Source organism: Ambystoma mexicanum, chromosome 2q (assembly GCF_040938575.1).
Source record: "Ambystoma mexicanum isolate Mex_15411 chromosome 2q, UKY_AmexF1_1, whole genome shotgun sequence".
NCBI classification, from domain to species: Eukaryota; Metazoa; Chordata; class Amphibia; order Caudata; family Ambystomatidae; genus Ambystoma; species Ambystoma mexicanum.
In genome coordinates, this window is record NC_090924.1 from 1,134,363,186 (window position 1) to 1,134,385,357 (window position 22,172).

The 22,172-nt window shown below is 46.3% G+C and overlaps 1 protein-coding gene across 6 annotated transcripts in view; it reads left to right on the forward strand.

The window, feature by feature from the left end:
• The window catches only part of SNX13 (sorting nexin 13), a 2,094,218-nt gene that overhangs the window by 60,098 nt on the left and 2,011,948 nt on the right, over nucleotides 1–22,172 (forward strand). The gene's annotated exons all lie outside the window — the stretch shown is intronic.

Here is a 22,172-nt window from a genome sequence, read left to right on the forward strand (position 1 = left end):
ATGTGACCCTCCCACTGCTATAAAAGTTACTGATAAGGGCCCATGGATCCACCTCTCTGTCCGTCGAGACAACAGCCACCCCAGCAAGAGCAGCACAGGCTTCCTTAGAGGAGAGGTGTCCAGCAAATTGATGGGGAGTTTTCATCAGTTATCTTTTAACGCTTTTCTCTGCAATTGGATTTTACCGAGGCCTGTGGAGGAGGAAGTAGAATTGCGTCGTACTAATGGTAGCAATATGTGAAAAGAAATTGTTATGCATTGTTTTGGCTTTCCTCCATCCATTTCTCTCGCTCTTCTGAGTTTTTATTAACAACGGGACAGAAGGCATTCTAAAAATGACAACAATATAAGAGTGAAAGGGAGTGTATTGAATTTAGATGTTTTCCACACTGCAATTGGGGAAGGGAAATAGACGGCATCTGGCAACACTTGGTACGATATGCAGCGTGTGGTGAGAGAGAGGGGGCTAATGGGACTTGTGTGCTCTCCCATCCCACAGGTTACATGGAGGGTCTAAATTATTCCTGCCATGAGGTGCCAGTGGGGAATGAGGGATGTTTAATGCACCTGTCATTATGTGGGATTCAGAGTCTTTTTCAGGGCCACTCGGTGACAGTGAATTGGGTAGATGAAAGGGAGAAAATGTATACTGACCACTACATAACGTTAGAAAGGATGGCCCAGAAGATGCTACTAAACACATGATAGTAGAATATATATATACAAGGAGTGAGGAAATGAGAGCAATTATTCACAAACCACGAGAGAATGCAGTGCAAACATTCCTCAGGGCACGACATTCAGTGGTGCCACACAAGGCGTTTAATGAGAATAAAAGGGTCAGTATTTATGGATGGAGAATGAGAGAGGGAATGGTGTATTGTAGAGCAGAAGGAATAGTGGAATTTGAGGTGAATGTAGTAACCAAGATAAATGACACTGGCCAGGAAGTTTGGACTACAAATGTGCATGCCTTAACATGGTTTGATGAGACACCAACCAGTCCACATCAAGCCTCTTACACAATTTATTTTCCTTGTGTTTCAGGTCAGCAGGGACAATATATCTGGGGCCAACGCCGGCTGCGAGAGAGTGATGAGTGCCAAGGCATTGTAGAGCAGGACAGCGGCAGTGATGGACCACTGGTGGGCCTGTGGGTTAGGCCCAGCTGCCTCCTGATTGTGGTGGGACTGTGTTATCACGCTCCATAGTCCTGCCCTGGTAGTGCCACAAGCGGACCTGATACCTTTCAGTGAAAACCCAGCACTACTAAAACGCAAGATAATGGAAGAACACCAGGCATTAGAAGGGCAGGGGTGCACAATGAACAGGAGGAAAAGAAGCAGCAATTACTGGTCTGAGGAATCCTTGCATCGTTTAGAAAATAGAATTCATAATTGTATGCTCTTCTCAAGGGCCTCAGATTTCTTCACATTCACCTCGCTATTGCTTCTTGGGGTCCAAGCAGCCACCAACCCCAAGTGGTTGGAGGTTACCCGCCACAAACTATTGCAGCTGGCAAATTCAACAGAAAAAGTGCTGAATTCGGTGCGGGATGAACCTTTTGGGCATGTTGACAGCAATGGAAGGTGGCATTTGACACAAGATTGGCAGCACCTGCTGCACAGTGGTGCTTGCCAATGATGCCCCCAATTAAACACTTGCTGAACCAATAGCAGAAATGCTTATTCTATATGGAAAAATGACAAGGGAAACGCAGACTGTGGCAGCAGACTCCTGTTTCAACTCCTCTTCTTGTTGGTCCCCAGCTGGCTGGCACATTTGTTTAGTGATTGTTCCCCCAGCTCGTCCTGGTACTTGCCGCCTTCTGTACAGGCCGGTGATAATAAAAAATTGCTGATGCATAAAGGACAAAAGGAGATGCATAATGTCCATGAAGGTTGGCGGGAGGAGGGCAAAACACTGGGAAATAAAGAAATTGCAAAAGATTCAGAAGCAACTGAGGTGGCACCGTAAGCAACAAGTGGTGCTTCCGGTGCCACCTGTGGATATGGAGGAATACAGTGCTTTTTGGGTGGCCTGTTTGCAAGTGGTCAAGAGTGTGTAGTACTGGGATCATCACTGCGGGCATATGAGGAAGAAGGGAAGGGGACATTAGTAGAGTGAAAAGGTTATGGGTCCCCAAAGAGGTAAGTAAGAAGATGGGCCAGATGGTGTCAATCGATGGATCAATCGAAAAGGGGAATGCGGTACAGGTGCAAGTACAGCGCTGCCTAGGGGGGTGCACTTGACCAGTTGCGGGAATAATGGGCAAGGGGAGGGTGCAGCTCCAGACTGGGGACCACCATTGACAGCAGCTTCATGTACTTTATGTATCATGTACATGGATGCAGCTTTAGGAGTTCGAGGGATATAGTTGGGGCGAGGGGCACCCAGGGGGACCAGGGGCAACTGGTAGCAGGGGAAAGCACAGTATAATGTGAACAAAACAGCCATAACAACATATAGGCTGCAGGCTGCAGGTAAGTAAACCACTTGAGTTTTCACACTGATGGATTATTACTATTTTGGGGCAGACACAACTTTCTCGAGCACTCTCCCCTAGTCACGTGCTTGAGAAATGTTGCAAACCGACCATTGCCAGGAGACAGTAGTCGCTGGCAGATGGGTCCCACCGATACCTTTGAGGTCAGTGAGTCAGTCTTTTGCGCACTCACTAGGACAGGCAGTTGCTTAGTTAATACACCCTGGTAAATAAAAGGAGCATCATGGTGAGGTTAGCGGTTTCAAATCGCCCCTTGGCAGATGGGCCTGGGAAGAATGCCGTGGGGTGAGGGGATGAGCCATGAGGGGGGCAATCGGGTGCTGAGTTTCGAAGCCCTAAGGACGCAACAGCAGGACACCACCTTGGTTGGAGGCCGTAAAAATGTCTCTTCAATCCTGTAAGTGATTTCAACCCGGCACTTCACCTAAGTCAATGCCTAGCGTGTGATGCACAGCTGAAACCCTTAATCATTTATTTTTGTCTGTTCTTTTATTTCTGAACGATGTACCACTTGTATCACGGCCATCTCTTTGAATCCGCCCCACCCCCCTGTCAAACTGAACCAGGAAGCAGGCTGGTTTGCACAGTTAAAAATATTTATTTATGATTTGCACAATATATATCGCACTATTTTAATGGTTATACCATAATCACCAATGGGGTGATGTCACACTAACAATCTCTTTAATCACAAGGAGCAATGATGGGAAAAATAATGCAGCACAGAAATAATACTTTTGTGTGGGTTCAGTCAAATGGCAATGTGATTACTATTTCCCCTGCACACTCTTCAATCCCCCCCCAATGCGATGGAAAGAGAGAGAACAGGTTTCAGGAATACAGAAATCAACAAAATAGTATCAATCCCAATTTCCCCCAGCAAACGCAAAGAGAGAAATAGGAATGATTGCAAACTTGGCAAAAATGGTTTACAGTTGGCTTTGAATGAATGGTAAAACACTGAAAATGGCTTTAATTCACTGAAATTATTCAAATACTAATGGGAGCCACTTTGTATGGTATTGGGCAAACACTAGCAATGATTATAGAGTAATAAGCTAGTAGAAAACTTTATTTTGAGGTCGGGTGCAATGAACAGCTATTTCATACGTTGTAGATTTCAGGCAAATGAAACATTTGCGGCAAACTTTTCCACGCGCGGTCAGCGTGATTGCGGAAAAACTACAAGGAGTTGGGATGCGGTGTTGGGTTCATTGGAAAGCTTAGGATGGTAGCTTCAAGTGGACACTTAATTTTTTTTAATCTTTTTTTTAGCATACACGGTGAAGAAGTTATGAACATTTTTGTGGAGGTCGTTTTTTCAGAAAGAGGCAAAATTGCAGAACAAGAATGCACTTTTTTAAAATTACAAACAAGGTTTCTTTACACTAGGGGTAGACTATGAAGATGCAAACAGCACTACAGCGCAGCCACCAGCCCAGGATATCTCTGGATGGTTTTGCCTGCCGAGACGCTCGCCTTTCTTCAGATAATCTATCAGCGCAAAGATGATTTTAACACTACTAGTACAGAAGATAATGGAGAATGAGATGGAGAGTTCAGGCAAGACGAAAAGGATTTCTAACAATACAGTTCTGGATATAAGAGATTTGATTTGGATAGGGATGACTATGGACAGTAAATCTGCTAATGACAGTCCTATACTAAGGATACTCACTACATAGGTTTTGAAAGGAATCATCGGGGATTCTAGTCAGTCGAAATTTCTGGACAGGAATTCCTCTGGGCACACTGGACTGGACCGCAAGGCGCTCTGGACACTGCATGGTGGGGCTGGACTTGATCTCATGGATTCTGGTTCTGGTTCACAGCTATCTGGTCACAGCACGGCTCTACTGGGTTGGATCTTTGGATTCTGGCAATAATTCTTAGCAGGAAAGCAGCACAGCACAGCCAGGCTGTTCTTTGGTTCCCCTTGGAGGTCTGGGGTAAAATCTGGTTTCTGGATTTTTCAAGGCCAAGCTGAGAATGTTTCGGCTTTGGAAATGGGCCTTTCTGCTTTCAAAGTTTTGGAGTCTCGAGTCTGGAATATGGATTTCTCTTGCAAAGTGCTCCGCCAGCAATCGGTTGGTGGGTGAATGTCTGTCTGCCCTCAGTTGTCTCTATATATTTACTAAAGAGGTGGGTAAGATGAATTATCCTAGGCGCACCCCCTAGGTAGTCCATTGGTTAAAGTCTGCTCTCTCCCTTGATTGGAGGAGAAAACGGTGTGTCATCATGATGAGGTGGTTTATGAGGCAGGAAACACCTCCCCTTTGTTTTTGCACATGAAATCTACTTTTCATATAATACATATTTACAATTTTACAAACTTGATAGCACTATCATATCTAGATCACATATTTTGTGGAGCAAGTATTTATCCAAGCCCCGTCTGTGTAGGATCTTGGGTCTGGATTCGACAGGTTTTTGCACTTTTTGTCTGGGATACAATGTCTATTTTGTCCAAACTTGGTACACATCTGCGCATTGCATAGGGGCATAAGTGTGTGAAGTTTCATATTTCTGACATCAATGCACTTGCTATAAAACCACAATTTCTACAGTTATGTCCCAGAACATAGCACAGAGTTCTAGCGCCTCTTAAAATGTGCCCCCAAAATTTAGATTCAGAAGTCTGGGGTTTATATATTTTTAACAATTGTCCGCAGTAAATGATCAGTCTTATGAGAAATCTGCTTTTTGGTCCATTGTGAATCAATAAAACTGTCTATCCCCGCCTCCAAAGGTTTTTTGTGGCTCAAGCACAATCCATGCATACTTCCTTCTGGCAGAGAGCACTGTTGACACTTTAATCTGCATATCCTTTCAACCCAGGAAGGTCCTTTGTCTCTTCCCAGAGCAGCTTGGTGGAGCTTAATTTCCTTAGGTTTAGCGCGCATAGGGCTTTTTCGGCCATTTTGATGATTCTGGTGCCAACAGCACACTGGGATGTCGCAGGTCGGAGCCTAGTGGGTCAATACATCCCACAAGCCCCCCCCCTCGCGATTTGACTTTTGACCGCCCGTCAAGGGGAAGTCGCGAGATTGGGATGTTCAGTTTTCTTTTTGTTTTGGTACAAGTGTAAAAAGGTGTCTGCTTCTCCCATCAGTGGTGGATCGACAGGTTCTCCTCCCCGGTTCCAGGTGGAAGTGCTTGGAGCGATACCCCTTGCCCCTTGGGTGTTTCCTTCTGTAAAGACGCCGGAAGGGGGGTGGTCTGTACTTCTGTTCTCTATAGGGTAGAGGAGAGGCACAGAGGACCCCAGCCAAGATCCTCTATTGTGGTAGCAATGTACGAGCAATCGAAGCCTAGCTTCTTAGGAGGTGATGCAGGCTGGTTCTTAAGTCCAGTGTAATCCCCAAGCCCCCACAAAGGAATGTCTGCACACTGTATCGGTTAAAACACAGTCTTTATATAATTTAATATTCAAGGTTATGTACACTATCACAATAACTCACTTTGTGCTCTGAAAATCAACAATGGTAAATATATACAGTTCTAAAGTGGTACCACAAACGTTATCAGATCTCATTAAAGTGCATACGGTCAGAATGACACACATATCAAATAAAGAGGAAACCAGCAGTATAGAGAGGAAGGAAAGCAAGATGGTTGAACAGTTGGCAGAATACTGGTCACTACCGTTAAACACAGCTGTGTGTGGAGATCCCCACCCTGCCCCCACCCGGGCAACCTCTAGAAGAAAGATACAAGCCCAGTCCATATATTGTTCACACTAGACTTCCTAATAGTTCTGCTACCCCAAAGTACCTGGTGTTGTAGCGTTCCTCGTCGGGGAATCGACGGCCCTTCTTGAGTGCCCTCCCTTTAAGGCAGGGGTCACGAGTCCTCGAACGCCCGACGGAAAACAGGTCGGGCTACGACAGTGAAGTGGCAGCTTTGTTCCTAGCGGTGCTTGTTGACGGGGAAGCGTAAACGTCCTGCAAGGAAGAGGCGTGTGCGGGGCACATCAGTGTCGATAGTTCTGGACTGCAAAGAGTTTGAAGAACTGTGGCCCAGCAAGGGCGTTTTCATCAGCGTCTCTGTGGTCTTTGGGTGGCGAAAAACCCACCGGTGGATGCTCCTCGACGCGTCGACGTTCAGGCCTTTTCCAGCAGGATACAGCGGCGACGATGCGGATGAGAGCGTCCTTGGATTCCGAAGTTCTTAGGCAAACGGGAGCACGGCGGCTCCGGTCGCCGACGGTGGCGGACCACAGTCCGGGCGCTTCTACTTGGAGTTCCGCACAGTCCCCATATCGGGTCGGCAGCCTGTCGAAGGTCTGTCTACCAGGGAGCTTTGGCAAAGATTAGCTGGTGCACGATGGTCCCTCGTAGCTCGGGAAGAGGGCGCCTTAACAGGTCCTCTCTGGGTCAGTTCTTGGAGGCACAACAGCTTTCAGATTGTGAAGGAGAGCAACAGCCATTCTTCTCGTCCAGCCGGGCTTTAAGGTCAAGCTTCAGTTACTCCAGTTACTCGTCGTAGTGGACTTCAGCTTCTGAACACGATTCCTAGCAGTGAGAGTTCCCCAGTTATACTGTTGATCTCCCATTCTGCTGGGTCACACTCAAGCATCCAATCACGACTAAGGGCATTCATGCAGGCAGGCAGCCAATCAGGCACACAGTGCATTCAGGCCATTCACTTCTCTTCAGACACTCGCAACAAGTTATGTGTATTGGGACAAGTACCGAGCCATTCAATACTCCATACTGCATTCATACTGGTTTTGGGCAGGGCTGTCTCAGTCATTGTGTCAAACACCAGATACTAGACACCCACAACATAGAATGCGTATTCGTCACACACTCCATTCACCCAGGTCCTCCCCCACCCCAAACAGCCAGTCAGGGGGAAGGGACAGAGGCAGGGCTTCCCGGGACTTCAGGAAGATCAGGGTAACAGGCGATGGAAGGCAAGAGGCCATGGGGGCCATTTTGTCTCCATCCGGAATCTACCGATTCCAATGATGGGGCTTGGGCATCCCAAAATGGAGGATGCTCAGGGCACCAGTCATTTCAGCACAGAGCTGCCACCAGCCCGTACCCTGCTCTGTGTGTCATACACAGGTGCCCAAAAACATACACTAGGGGCACAGGGTTGTACCCCTACCCATGGGTGCCATAAGGGTATCCCATGGGTCTGTTCACCAAACCAAAAGAGAGAGCTGCGCCGCCAGGAGTCCCAGATGAACTCCTGCACGGAAAACACGATAAAAAGCAGTAAAGGACAAGGATACGGAGGCCCTGTCCCTCCGATGCATTTCCAGCATCACACCTTCCGGTCCCCGAGTAGTCCTCCTTGGTTTTAGTATCCACGGTTTCAGTCCTAGGATGACCAAACAGAGCATATTGGTAGACATTTCCCCAACCACTATTCATGTAGTGGGGCAGACGCATACCTTTTGACATATAAGGACAATCTTCTCTATTTACAATTGATTACTAATTATGACATTCTAGGGAGTTGGGATGTCCCCCTATGGGGTTCCAGACAAATCCTCTAGTTGCTGCAGAGTGTGCCTAGGATGGCAACACTTCAGTTGGTTGATGTGGACCCACTTATCTTCCCCCTCTGCCAAACTGCCTTTGGGGATACAGATTTTGTAGGCGACTGGTGAGATTTTGTCTACAATTTCAAAAGGACCCATCCAGCTAGGCAAAGATTTGCGCTGTTTGGCCTGGTTCCTTTGGAAATTGTTTAAGTAGAGCCGGTCTCCTACTTGATATTCTTTTCTAGTCATTTTTAAGTCATAGTGGGTCTTCATACTGTCTGCATATCTTTCTAGATTTCGCTGAGCATAGGCAAAAGCATGTTGAAGGTGTTTTCTCAGATTTTCAACATACTCGTGAGTTGTGGAGGCATTTATCGAAGTCTGCTCTTGGGTTCTGTAGAGCAGATGCTGGGGAAGCACCATTCTTCGTCCAGTCATCAGCTCAAACGGTGTCATTTTTGTTGCAGATGAAGGGGTAGATCTGATGGCCATCAGGACAAGAGGTAGTCGGATGTCCCAACTTGGCCCAGAATCTGCCACAAACTTTTTTAATATGCTCACAATTGTCTTATTGTATCCCTCCACTGCACCACTAGAGGCTGGCCGGTAGACAATGTGTAGTTTCCTTATGACCCTAAGTATCTCCCACATCTTTGTCATCACTTCTCTAGTGAAGTGGCTTCTTCGGTCTGACTCGATCCTTTGGGGTAGTCCAAAATGCGAGAACATGCAGCTGCTGTTTCTGCCTTGCAATTTGGGGCCGGGGGCCATTCCACCCATTTAGTGAACAAGCGTGCCATGGTCAACATGTACTTGTTCCCTCCAGAGAAGTGAATCACGGGCCCAATAAAATCGACTTGTAAATCTGACCAAGGCAGTGTCATCCCCCTCTTTTGGAGAGGCGCACGGTGTGTGAGGGATGTTGGCTGAAATTGTGCACACACCAGACACCCCTTCAAGTATTGGCCGAGGTCCTGCCTCATGTGTGGCCAGTATGCAACCTCTCTTAAGATTTCAAGTGTTGTATGAAACCCCCTATGACTGGCTGTGGCCACATCATGGGTGTGACTTAGCATCAGGCTTCGGAATGAGGTAGGGACCACTCACTGATCATGGCCCGCTAGGGACCTCCTCACCAACGAAACGTCTTGGATTCGGAACATTTTTGGACATTTCATCAACACTCTGAGGTCCTCTTTCCCTATGTAATCGGTATCCATCAGGGGAAAGTTATCCGGGTCCTCAATGTGTTGATAAAACTTACCAATTATTGGATCCCCTTTTTGAGCCATAATCAAATCAGCATCTGGGGTCTCCTTACTCCATTGTGCAGTTGAGAGTTCATTGTGAACATTTGTATGGGACCTAGCGATAGCAGTGACCTGGATTTCCCCAACAGGGACTCGATTTCAAGTAGATCCCCTTGGATGGCTCCGGTTTTGGTCAGCCGATGAGCTAGGTAATTTCCAGTTTTGTCTGGTCCCTCTACTTTAGAATGACCCTTGATCTTTTTCCAGTAGATGGTCCTCCCATTTGAGGTGACCGGATCATCAATATTTTGAATTAATTTCCCATGTTTCCGTGGTTTGTTATTAGCACATAGCATGCCTCTGGTTTTCCAGTTAACCCGGTGCTCCACGAACCCGTTTTGTACATAATCTGAATAAGTGATTATGACTAGTTCGTGGAGTTGGTGTTGGACAGCAGTGAGAATGGCTTGATGCACAGCCATCAACTCTACCACTTGACTATTTCGGGGACCAATCTTGTACCCAGCGGAGGGTTATGGGGCCTCATTCACCCATGCATTCCCTACGCCGGCCATAAGTTCTTTTTCCCCGTTGTTGTGAACATGGTAAGAGCATCCATCCATCCAGATAGACAGTGAGCATTCCCTCACACTGGTCTTCTTCAAAGACTTTGTGTGGGGAATTAAGGTATGCCTCCATGTTGTCCTTGATTTTAAGACTTTTGTCCTCGAGATAGTTTTCTCTGGTACAATCATGCAAGTCAGGCAGACCTTGCGCGAGGAGACTCTTCTTGTTTTGGCCATATCGGACCTCCACAGGAAAGCCTTGCATTGACAGAATCCAGGAAGTTTATTTGGGAATTACTCACATTTCCGGCCTGGATTATGTCACTTTGGAGATATTGCAGAGGCTGGTGTGGAGTCTCCACTATGATGTGTTCCCCCTGGTTAAACGGGGCGGTAATTCTTCACTGCCCACACCGTTGCTAGGAGTGCCTTCTCACAATCGTTTAATTTTTCCTCCACAGATGATAAAGTTTCGCATAGGAGATTACTTTATTGTTATGCTTTTGATATAATACTGCAGTCAAGCATGTATTTGAAAACCCTGTCTCCAAGAAGAACTCCTTGTTTTTGACAGGGTAAGCTAGGCAAGGCGCTTGCGAGAGGCTTATTTTGAGTTGTCTTACTGCCTCGGCTCGTTCTGGACCCCACTCCCACTTGACCCCCCCCTTCAAAAGATGAATCAGGGGTCTTGTGATCTCTGCGTAATCCTCAATGAACTTTCTGCTGTAATTAGTTAGTCCAAGGAGGCTCCTTAGTTCCCGCAGAGTTGCGGGGTCTTTTAATTTCTGGAGTGCTTCCACTTTCTTTTCCTGGGGACAGAGACCCTGAGGAGTAATCTCATGCCCCAAGAAATTGACACGGGTTCTGCACCACTGTGCCTTTTGAAAGGAGTGTTTTGCTTCGGCAGCCCTCAACTGTGTCAGAACATAACGGATCTCCACTATGTGTTCCTCCACAGTTGAGCTTTTGACTAAAACATCATCTACATAGGCCAGGTTACCCCTCTCACCCAGGTCGGGCATCACCTTGTGTAGAAAATGTTAAATTCATTGCTGGAGTTGATGTATCCGAAGGGAGTCCGGGTCCATGTGTACTGCTGCCCCCCCCCCCCCCGAAGGTAAAGGCCAGCTTGTATTGGTCCTCCCTACTGGCAGGTACAGTCTAGTACCCATTGGTCAGGTCTATTGCAGTGAATACCTTTGACACCTGGATCTCGGCCAGTCCTTGATCAATGTAGGGAAGAGCCCATGGGGGAAGTATGACCCGTTTGTTGAACTCCCTTAGGTTGGCGCAGAATCTCCACTGGCTGTTTGGATTCAAAATACCCAGCACCGGATTATTGAAGGTGCTGTGGACTGGACGAATTATCCCACGGGACTCCAGGTTCTTAATCATTTCAGTAAGGGACTCCATTGAGGCAAGCGATATTGCTTCACAAACACTGGAGTCATTCCAGGGTCCGTGGGAATTGTTGTGTGGATGTTGGTTACGACCAGTCATACAAGTCCACCGCAAAGAGATCTTGAAAATCTAAGAAAACTTGTTTCAATTTTTGCTTTTGCTCCAGAGTCTCACAGGCATCAGCTAGGTTGATTCTCTCTTCAACCATCTGCCTGAAGCCTGGAAAGACTTCCGGTTTTGCTATCTCACCGGCCTCCTCCAGCTGGGTGGAGAAGTCCCTGGTCAAAGTGCTGATTTGGACTGGTGGCTTCAGATGGGGAAGGCAGCCCTCATGGACCTGGAAAATCACCTCATCCCTCCAGTCACAAGTCACATATTCCTTACCATAAGGGCAGGAAGTGTACACTAGGAAATTTCCCCCCATGCCGGGTCAAGATCCTGTCTGGTGTTGTCATTGTCGCTATCACTGTCAAAACAGTCCTTGGGGATTGGTCCTAACCATTCATTGCCTAAATCTATGGAAAAATGTCAGTCATCAACCGCCATTCCAATAATGGTGCCTGCGGCTAGAGTGATACTCTTTAAGTCGCTGTTATCCACCTCTATTGGAATGGTGTCACGTTCTATGTTGACTAGAGGTGTTGGGTTTACCCCCAACCCTTGCTGTTGAAAATGAGCATTGAGATGAATATAGGCGTCTGGGTTTTTCAGTTTCAGTCCTCTTTTGACTTTAACTTCCAGGGAGAATTGTCTGGTCCTTTCTCGGATGGTGCCTTCCTCTCCAATCTGAATTTCAACGGCATAAGGCAGCAGTTAAGCTGACCTAAATGCTTATCAAAGCCCATGGGATTACCCACTAATCGGGACCAAACGTTGAAGTTTATTAGGTCCAAACTAATGGCAAAGCGATTGAGAATGTCACCGCCTAAGTAAAATGCGGCCGGGACATCTTGCACGACCCAACAATTATGGACTATGCTCTTGTTGCCAATGGAGATTTTGAGCATACACCTGCTAGGCAGGGGATGTTTGGAGTGGGGTGTTTCCAGGTCCATTTCCCATTTGTCTATCAGTTTAAATGTGGGAATGGCTGGATCTTTTGGGAGTTTGCGTTACATGGCCTCGCTGATGAAGCTTATCGTTGTTCACTCACACACACACTCCTTTAACTGAATAGGGATGAACAACTGCTCTCCAATTTTCTGAATATCAGCCAGGCTTAGAGCTGATTTCTCATCTTTCTGGACCATAGGAGTGGTGTTTTCTGATTGTGAGTTTGTAAAGAATTTCAGAGTGTTTCCTTCCAGTGTGGAATGCCACCTTATACTGGAAGGAAGGTTGATTTTCAGAAGTAGAGAGGACCCCCCATCACCAGTTTGCTGTCCTACTGCTCTTACTGTCACGTCTGGGATTTGATTGTTCTGGAAGTGAAATGCTACTTGGTCAGATTTTTGTCCAACCATGTGGCATGTGCCGTTTAAACTAACATGGTTGACACTATGTTTTAATTTTATTGTTCGGCTAGTCTGGGTCCAGAGGACCTTGTTTACACAATCTGAGGGGTGACAATCTTCGCAGGATGTCATTTCCTAATAAGCAAGGGGTGCCCTCTGGAGTCACAACTATGACCGGGTGCTTCACCTTGTGTCGCCCAATTTTAATATCCAAATCCGCAGTCCCCTCAATGGGAATTTCCTTCCCGTCGAAGTTCTGAAGTTGTCCAGGAAGAGGGGTGAGAGGAATTTGGTATTTCTCCCCCCCTTCCCGAATTCAGTCGGTCAAAGGCCCTTTTTGACAGAAGGGTAGCTTGGGATCCAGTGTCCACCAGTGCCAAAATTGTACACTGCCTCTGTATTTGGACCGGGGCATAGAATCTTCCTTCCTTATCCTCAAGGGGGCAAAGATGATGTACATATTTGGACAACTGGTGGGTTAGTTCCTTGGTTTTGGACACTTGACAGGAAGGTGATTTGGGCAGAATTCTGTTTGGAGTCTTGGGAATCTGAAAAAAAAAGATGACAGCTAGATATGGGGGAAGTTTTGGGTTCCCCTAGTTCTGGTTCTGGGCTGCCCTCCTCCCCCCCCCCCTCCACTTTTTGGAGGCAGTCCCCAGGATGGGTTTGAACCAGGGGAGTTTCAATCTGGTGTTTCTGGGGTTGGATGATGGGCGCTGCTAACTCAGTCCCCACATCTACCCAGTCTGGATTTGGATCCTTTGGGACCCATTTTTCTTTGGGAGGAGTTCCCCCATCTCTGAAGGATAAGATCCTTTTCCCAGAATCGTCTGAGGATCCCTCTCCTTCAAACTGGAAGATTTGTACCTCCTCCCAAAATGGGTCTTTTTGGGCTCTTTATGTCTCCTACCCCCCCTCTGCACCTTGGGTGGCAGACTTTCGGGGGCAGGAGATTTTGGTTCTGGTTCCTGGGTTTCCAGGGGCTTTCTACAAGTGGGGAAGGAAGCTTCCTCCAAGGCTTTACACCCCCCTTGCCCTTGTGCCTCCTCCCTGGGAACTGGTGGGTTGCCGGGGTTCTTCCCCCGTCATTGCTCTGGAGCACCAGGTCCTGGGTTTGAGGCATTCTGCGCCGGCATGCTCATCTGAGGGTTCTGTTGAGCCCTCAGCATGCGACCCAGATCCTGTGCCATGTTCTGGACCTGGCGCTCTAGATGGGACACCCGCTGCGGCTGGTACTGGGCCCTCATGTCTCCCCTGGGTGGATCCCGGGAAGGGTAGCTATCCCTTCTCACAAAATACCCTGGGTTAGGGAAGTTTGGGTACCCCTCCACCCTTGGCCTCCCCTCTCCCGGATTGGGTTGTCTGGCCTCCGGAAAGTGGGGAAAGAAGGATGGATGGTTTTGGGGGTTAAAATTTTGCAGGTACCTTGGGAAGAAATTCTGTCCGGTATTTGGGGAATTACTACTCTCCTGGGTAAAGTTAGGAGGGAAGTTCCCTGGGTTAGCTGCTGTTTGGTTGGATCCCCCCCCCTTGGACCTTATAGGTTTGGGATTGTTTTGATTCTGTGCGGGCAGGTTTTTAGGCCCTTCATCTCTAAATCTAAAATGGGGGCAACCTTCACCTCCTCCACTGGCTTTTGCACCTCATAAATGCGCGTGGCTTGTTCAATGACCCAGTCTAGTGATCTTTTCTCGTGAAAGTCTCTCACTAGCTGGGTCATAATGTACTTGGGGAAGAGCATGGAAGAAAGTATTTACAAACTTTGTTGTCAGTGCGCACCCTTCTAGTGGTCTGCGCTAAGGCACGCTTTAATTCTTGAACAAATTCTTGTGGGGCCTGATCTTCCCCACATTGCAAGTTATAGGCTGCCTTGCGAGCCTCCTGAGAATTCCTGTGCATAGAAAAATGTTTCAAGATGGCCGCCCTATAGGTGGACCATCTGGAATGATTCTGGTCCTCCAGCCCCGCAAAGAAGCTGAAGTACTCGAGAGAGAAGGTCAATTTCACATATTGAATACAGCTTTGGCTGTCCTTCAAATGGAAAGTTTCCATCATTTGTTGAAAGAGCTCAAGGTGCTCCCGAACTGAATATTTCGCGTTCTTATGATAGGGAGTGATGATGCTTCTAATTGCTTTGATTTGTTTTAGGGGATCCTTGAGCAAGGCCCTTTTGACTTTGTTGGCTTTTTTGGTTCGGTCACCCTGGTCCACTCCTCCTCTGACTCGGAGGCACTGCTACCACAGGTGCCTGTCTGGTCTTCTAGGCTCTCCCGGATTCTGCGAGCCCGGGAATGGCTGGCAGAATGTGGGGGCCTAGTTTCTTGTGTCCTGTGGCGCTCATAGGAGTCTTCTGATTCCTCCTTGCTCCCAGGATTTGCTGAGTACCCCCCCACCCCCCCACCCCCCCCCCCCCCCCCCCCACTGTTCTAGCTGGGCAGAGGTTTTCAGGATGCCCTTAGTGGGCCTACTCTCATGGAGTTCCCCACTAAATTTTTACAGCACTTGGGAACCCATACCGAGATGCCTGCCCATCCATTCCTGGCAGGTGCTGATCTATGAGCCCCATATTCCTCATTGGATTGAAGTCTGCCATCCCCGTGGCCCTTGGCTCATGCGTGCCAGTGGACATGGGGGGTGGCAGAGTCCATGGATTGGAAGAGATGAAGGCCTCTGACCTGACCTTTCTGCTCTTCTATCAAGGCCTTGCTAGATTCTATCAGTTGTTCTTGCATAGCTACCTGTCTATGGAGCCTGTCATTTTTCTCACAGAGAGCCTCATTGTCTCTCTGTGCTTCCTGTGTAATTTTAGAGTACTGGGACAGTTTTTGCTGTAGGAGGGTTACCTCCTGAGTCCTGTCCTTACTGGCCTGGTCACTCTTTGCCAGAGAATCTTCCATCCTCCTGGAGTGCTCTTAACGGTTTTGTGTAATCTTTTTGGAGCTCACCCAGTCCCTGAAGGGCAAGGTGAGTTTCTTCCATCTTATCTTTTAAATAACTGACCTCCTGGCCTAACGTGTCCCTTTCTTGAATGAGTATTTCTCTGAGCAGCCAGGTCGTCCCTCTGTCTTTGGAGGGCTCCAGCTTTCTGGCGCTCCTCATCAAATTATGCCTGGGTGTCAAGGTCTTTCAGGATTCATTTATTATTCTCTTCTTTTTCTTGCTCTAGGCGGTGTTGCAGGGTGACTACCTGCTCTGCGCCTGCTCTATTAAAATGTATTTGCTGTTCCAGCTTTTTCTGGCTCTGTAGTAGAGTCCAAACTTTCTTGGCACTTCTTCTGCAGGGCCAGTACTTTGGTATCCTGCTCTTCCTTCTCCTGCTGCAGGATATCCATATCTTCTTTTAATCAGGTACTGCCTGGTTTCATTTTCTGATTCATGGTTCCTTTGTTGTCTTTACTCTGCAGAGTGCAGATCAGTTTGGGCCTTTTCTAGTGATTGTCGTTTGTTTGCCAGATCTAGGTTTTCGACATATTTGTCCTGTATTGCTCCAATGTGGAAATACAGATATGCCGCTATTTTGGCAATCTTACTTTGCTCTTCCTTTACCTTAGGGGCCATATATCAGTTCACTCAATGCCATATGTAATGGACCCTGATCTTGTCATATATTCCTGCTGCCATGGCCTGTTCTTTAATTCCCTGCAACCACACACATTCTGATCCTGCTCTGTCCATTCACCCCTGACAAATAATTTGTGGAGCAGGTGTTCTTTTGCCATATTGATCTCTCCCAAGGTCGCCATTCTGGATATATTAATTTCCTTTCTGACTTATAGGAGTTTTTTATTTTTGCAAAACAGACCAATTCCTTACAGCCTTCCTATTGAAGGGTGCTTTTCACAGTGTAACACAGTGTGGTAGCCCAACAGGGTTTATGTACCCCGTTAGTTAGCACGCTGTATTAAGCTGTCGCAAGTGGTAGGTCTAATTTAGAAATCCTGGCCACGAGCCCCAAATCTTGTAAGTGATTTCAACCCGGCACTTCACCTAAGTCAACACCTAGCATGTGATGCACAGCTGAAACCCTTAATCATTTATTTGTGTCTATAAGTTCTTTTATTTCTGAACGATGTACCACTTATATCACACCCCTCTCTTTGAATTCCCCCCCGTCACACTGAACCAGGAAGCAGGCTGGTTTGCAAAGTTAAAAATATTTGATTTGCACAATATATATCACACTATTTTAATGGTTCTACAATAATCACCAATGGGGTGATGTCACACTAACAATCTATTTAATCACAAGGAGCAATGATGGGAAAAATAATGCAGCACAGAAATAATACTTTTGTGTGGGTTCAATCAAATGGCAATGTGATTACTATTTCCCCTGCACACTCTTTAATCCCCCCAAAATGCAATACAAAGAGATAGAAAGAGAGATAACAGGTTTCAGGAATACAGAAATCAACAAAATAGCATCAATTCCAATTTCCCCCAGCAAACTCAGAGCGAGAAAAGGGAATGATTGCAAACATGGCAAAAATGGTTTACAGTTGGCTTTGAATGAATGGTAAAACACTGAAAATGGTTTTAATTCACTGAAATTATTCAAATACTAATGGGAGCCACTTTATATGGTATCGCAAACACTAGCAATGATTATAGAGTAATAAGCAAGTAGAAAACTTAATTTTGAAGTCTGGTGCAATGAACAGCTATTTCGCACGTTGTAGATTTGAGCCAAACGATACATTTGCGGCAAACTTTTCTGCGCGCGGTAAGCACGATTGCGGAAAAACTGCAAGGAGTTGGGATGCGGTGTTGGGTGCATTGGAAAGCATAGGATGTTAGCTTCAAGTGGACACTTAAATTCCGTTCTTGGCATACACGGTGAAGAAGTTATGGCCGTTTTTGTGGAGGTCGTTTTTTCAGAAAGAGGCAAAATTGCAGAACAAGAATGCGCTTTTAAAATTACAAACAAGATTTCTTTACACTAGGGGTAGACTATGAATATGCAAACTAAACGACAGCGCAGCCACCAGCCCAGGATCTCTCTGGATGGTTTTGCCTGCCGAGACGCTCGCCTTTCTTCAGATAATATATCAGCGCAACAATGATTTTAACACTACTAGTACAGAAGATAATGGGGAATGAGATGGAGAGTTCAGGCAAGACAAAAAGGGTTTCAAACAATACTGTTCTGGATATAAGAGATTTGATTTGGATAGTGATGACTATGGACAGGAAATATGCTAATGACAGTCCTATACTAAGGATACGCACTACAGGGATTCTGGTCAGTCAAGATTTCTGGACAGGAAGTCTGCTGGGCACACCGGACTGTACCGCCCGGTGGGCCTGGACTGGATCTCACGGGCTCCGGTTCTGTTTCACAGCTATCTGGTCACAGCATGGCTCTACTGGGTTGGATCTTTGGATTCTGGCAATAATTCTTAGCAGGAAAGCAGCACAGCAAAGCCTGGCTGTTCTTTGGTTCCCCTTGGAGGTCTGTGGTAAAATCTGGTTTCTGGATTTTTAAAGGCCAAGCTGAGAATGTTTCAGCTTTGGAAATGGGCCTTTCTGCTTTCAAAGTTTTGGAGTTTGGAATATGGATTTCTCTTGCAAAGTGCTCCGCCAGCAATCGGTTGGTGGGTGAATGTCTGGCTGCCCTCAGTTGTCTCTATTTATATATTTACTAAAGAGGTGGGTAAGCTGAATTATCCTAGGCGCACCCTCTAGGTAGTCCATTGGTTAAAGTCTGCTCTCTCCCTTGATTGGAGGAGAAAACAGTGTGTCGTCATGATGAGGTGGTTTATGAGGCAGGAATAACCTCCCCTTTGTTTTTGCACATGAAATCTACTTTTCATCTAATACATATTTACAATTTTACAAACTTGATAGCACTAGCATATCTAGGTCACATATTTTGCCTACTTGGAGCAAGTATTCATCCAAGCCCTGTCTCTGTAGGATCTTGGGTCTGACTTGGTACACATGTGCGCATTGCATAGGGGCATACGTGTGTGAAGTTTCATATTTCTGACATCAATGCATTTGCTATAAAACCACAATTTCTTCAGTTATGTCCCAGAACATAGCACAGAGTTCTGGCACCTCTTAAAATGTGCCCCCAAAATTTAGATTCAGGGGTCCGGGGTTTATATATTTTTAACAATTGTCCACAGTAAATTATCAGTTTTATGAGATCTGCTTTTTGGTCCATTGTGAATCAATAAAACGGTCTATCCCCGCCTCCAAAGGTTTCTTGCGGCTCAAGCGCAATCCCTGCCTACTTCCTTCTGGCAGAGAGCACTGTTGACACTTCAATCTGCTTATCCTTTCAACCCAGGAAGGTCCTTTGTCTGTTCCCAGAGCAGCTCCAGTGACCCTCCCCTCTTAATCAACACCTGAATGCGAGTTCCTGGCTTTTTGGTGGGAGCAGAAGGGAGACGTCTTTCCCAGTGAGGGAAGTTTCTTTCTAGTTTTTCCTGAAACAGGCTTACTTTAAAAGTAAATTTTGAAAATAAACTTATAATTTTCAAACAAACGCCTAGAACACTGATTCTAGGCTCTAAATCATGAAGTTTAAATAGTGACAACCTAGTTTGCTCTTGATAACCAGTCACTTAGATTTGAGACATTAGATCTTAGTGGTACACTTTTATAGTTTGAAAACAGGCTTTTGAAACCGTCACAGGCGGCCGCTGCTGGTACTGCGCCCAGATTTTGACAGCTTTCCCAGGCAGGCAAACTGGCTATGGATGTTTTTGTGACCAATTCAACTTTCCTGGATATTGCAAATGCACAATAATTCCTTGTATTCCATAGCATGGGACACCCCACAAGAAGATTGGATGTTTGCGGGTGTTTGGGACCAGCATTCTATATTTTTTATCAACCAAGAAAAGATTTAAAAGCAGATCTCGGATTTCCTTCAGAAAGCACTGCTTTTCATCTGTGCTCCATTTTGTACATGTTGGACAGCCCAATGACATGTTTCAGAGTGTGGTCTCCATTCCACCACTGACAACATGCATGGTAGGTTTGGCAGCCATCTTTTTGTGCTTGGTGGAGCGCAATTTTCTTAAGTTTAGCGCCTATAAGGCTTTTTCAGCCATTTTGCTGATTCTGGTGCCACCAGCACACTGGGATGTCGCAGGGCAGTGCCTAGTGGGTCAATACATCCCACAGTACCAAACTCGGGTTGCATTGTGGTTCTCATGAGAATTGCCCACTGGCAGACACATGAAGTTTTGGTGGTCAGCACAACTGTCACAACTGTCATGAAATGTTTGTCATGGGGGGGGGTTGTGTTAAGGTTTGTGACGTGCATGAGGGGGGTTTTGGGCAGAGGGGATCAAGAGGGCTTTTTCCAGTCAGTTTGATTAATGTATGTCCAGCCATAGGGGACTGACATAGTCACGCCCATAAGCTTTGCAGGAGGACTAAACAGTGTTGCTAACTTTTGTCTTATGCTAATAATGTTTGACTGTAAAACAGGTTTGGCCGCGGTAGAAGGCCTGACGGCTCCATTCTGTTTTGTTTCATTGTGCTGTCTGAATTGTGCTTTCCCAGCTGACAATAAACAGCGTTACTTCTTGCTTGGCGTACGCTCCTTTTTGACTACTTTGGTTTTCTTTTGTTACCTGCCTGAGAGGACCCCTGATACACCAGCTTGACCTGATCTACTAGCAAAATGTATCTCCCTTTTTAACACCTTAGCTCATGTACATAACTCTGTTTTCTAACAAGATGTTGTGACTGCTTTCTCCTAAAGAAATAGGACTGTGAATAACCTCTTCTGACCAATGATCCCAAATGCAATGCATTCGACAAATTACAACATGCTAGAAATGAAGGTTTTGCAATCTGGACGATCTTAAAGGGAGGAGACTGTAGGTGAGGTTGTGGGGACATTGGCCAAAATGCAAGATTATTATCATCATTATGGCATTTATTGAGCACGGACCTAGCTTCGGGAAGCACAAGCTGTACATTCCTAGGGGGCAGAACGTGGTGAGGGAAGCAGAGCAATAAGGGAGTGGGAAGCTAACAAGGGGAAGGTTGGGCAATTTGTCAGCAATGGATCTGAAAGCAACCAGGGGGGATCAGATCACCTTGTCTCAGGTAGGGTGGGGAGTGCAGATAGCTTTGCTGTTGGGTTGATGCGCACAGACTGGACGTACCATGAGCTCTTGGTGTGGGTTGCTCTTTCGGTCCTCTTGTGTCACTAGCATAGACACATTTGAGTCCAGAAGAGGGCCTTGTGTTCCTCTCTATGTTGGTTGCAGAGGTGTATTGTTTTGTCATTTGACGTCTATTGGGAGGGTTATGTAATTGATGTGTGAAAGTAGCATAGTTAATATGTCTACTACAGTTGTAAGGCACCCTGTGGTGGGCTGGTTTTCCTAGCAGCAGACGGTGTGCAACAATGGTCCACAATTTCATTGGAGAAGGACTGGGCAACACATACAGGAGCAGGTTGCATTGGGTACCAAGTCAACATTGGAGGAAAATCGTTCCAGTGCATAATCACCATAGGAACACCAAGGAGCAGAATTGCATTGGGGGACACAGGGGCAAACACACTGTGGCACATATGGGAGCCAGGGGAGGGGGACATCCAAGAGCAGAATTGCAGTGGGAAATGTGGGAGCAGAATGGTATATACGGTAGAAAGAATGGTGATGGGCACAAACAAGAAGCCACATATAACAAGGCATAACATGACACCGCAAGGTATGAAAAATGCATCACTAGGTATAACAAACGCTTCTTCTAAGGCACAAAAAGACCTAACAAGATAATCCTACCACTCGCCACTGCCGATGGCTCTTTACTTTCTCACTTTGCTTTGCTTGCGCACGTTCTCCCTCCTATACATATGCTACAAGGATTGGGGGATTGTCAGAAGGGAAAAGGCAGACTGGGCATGTCACCCATTAGCCTAAGTGAAGGAAGAGGCAACGGTTATGGGAGGCACACACGTTTTCTTTCAGAGAACGAGCTGCCAGCGATATGAACATTTTAGGCACTCATCTTACTTTTCTTAGTACATTGGTGCGAGAGGCCTGTAACCTCAGTGTAACTTTCTGAGGTGCTATTTTCAGTGGGGCCTACTGGAACAGCATTTGTCAGGTGACGGTGGAGGGGCCATACTCACTGATAGTGTCTCTCAGAATTTGATCATGGTTGTCCCCCTGCTGCATCGACTGTTTGCCATGAGCAGGGTGAAAATGCTTTTCTCTTTTTTAGTTCAGATAAGGTAAAGACGCTTGCAATTAATTGCATGATGAATACTTGTTTGCAATCTAGTTACCTGTGTTGGTTTTACATCTGCTAGTGAGGTGGCTTATGCGGCTCATCTCTGATGTTGGTTGCTTGGTGTAGCACGTTCTATTATTTCCTTACTCGTTTAGAAGAATTATTTTACATAAATATAGAGTATAGCTATGCATATATTTACTTCATTATTTTGAAGACGGGCTAATGTATCATTGTTAATGGCCCAACTTCCATTTTTGGGAACCGTTGCCATCACAAAGCTTGAAA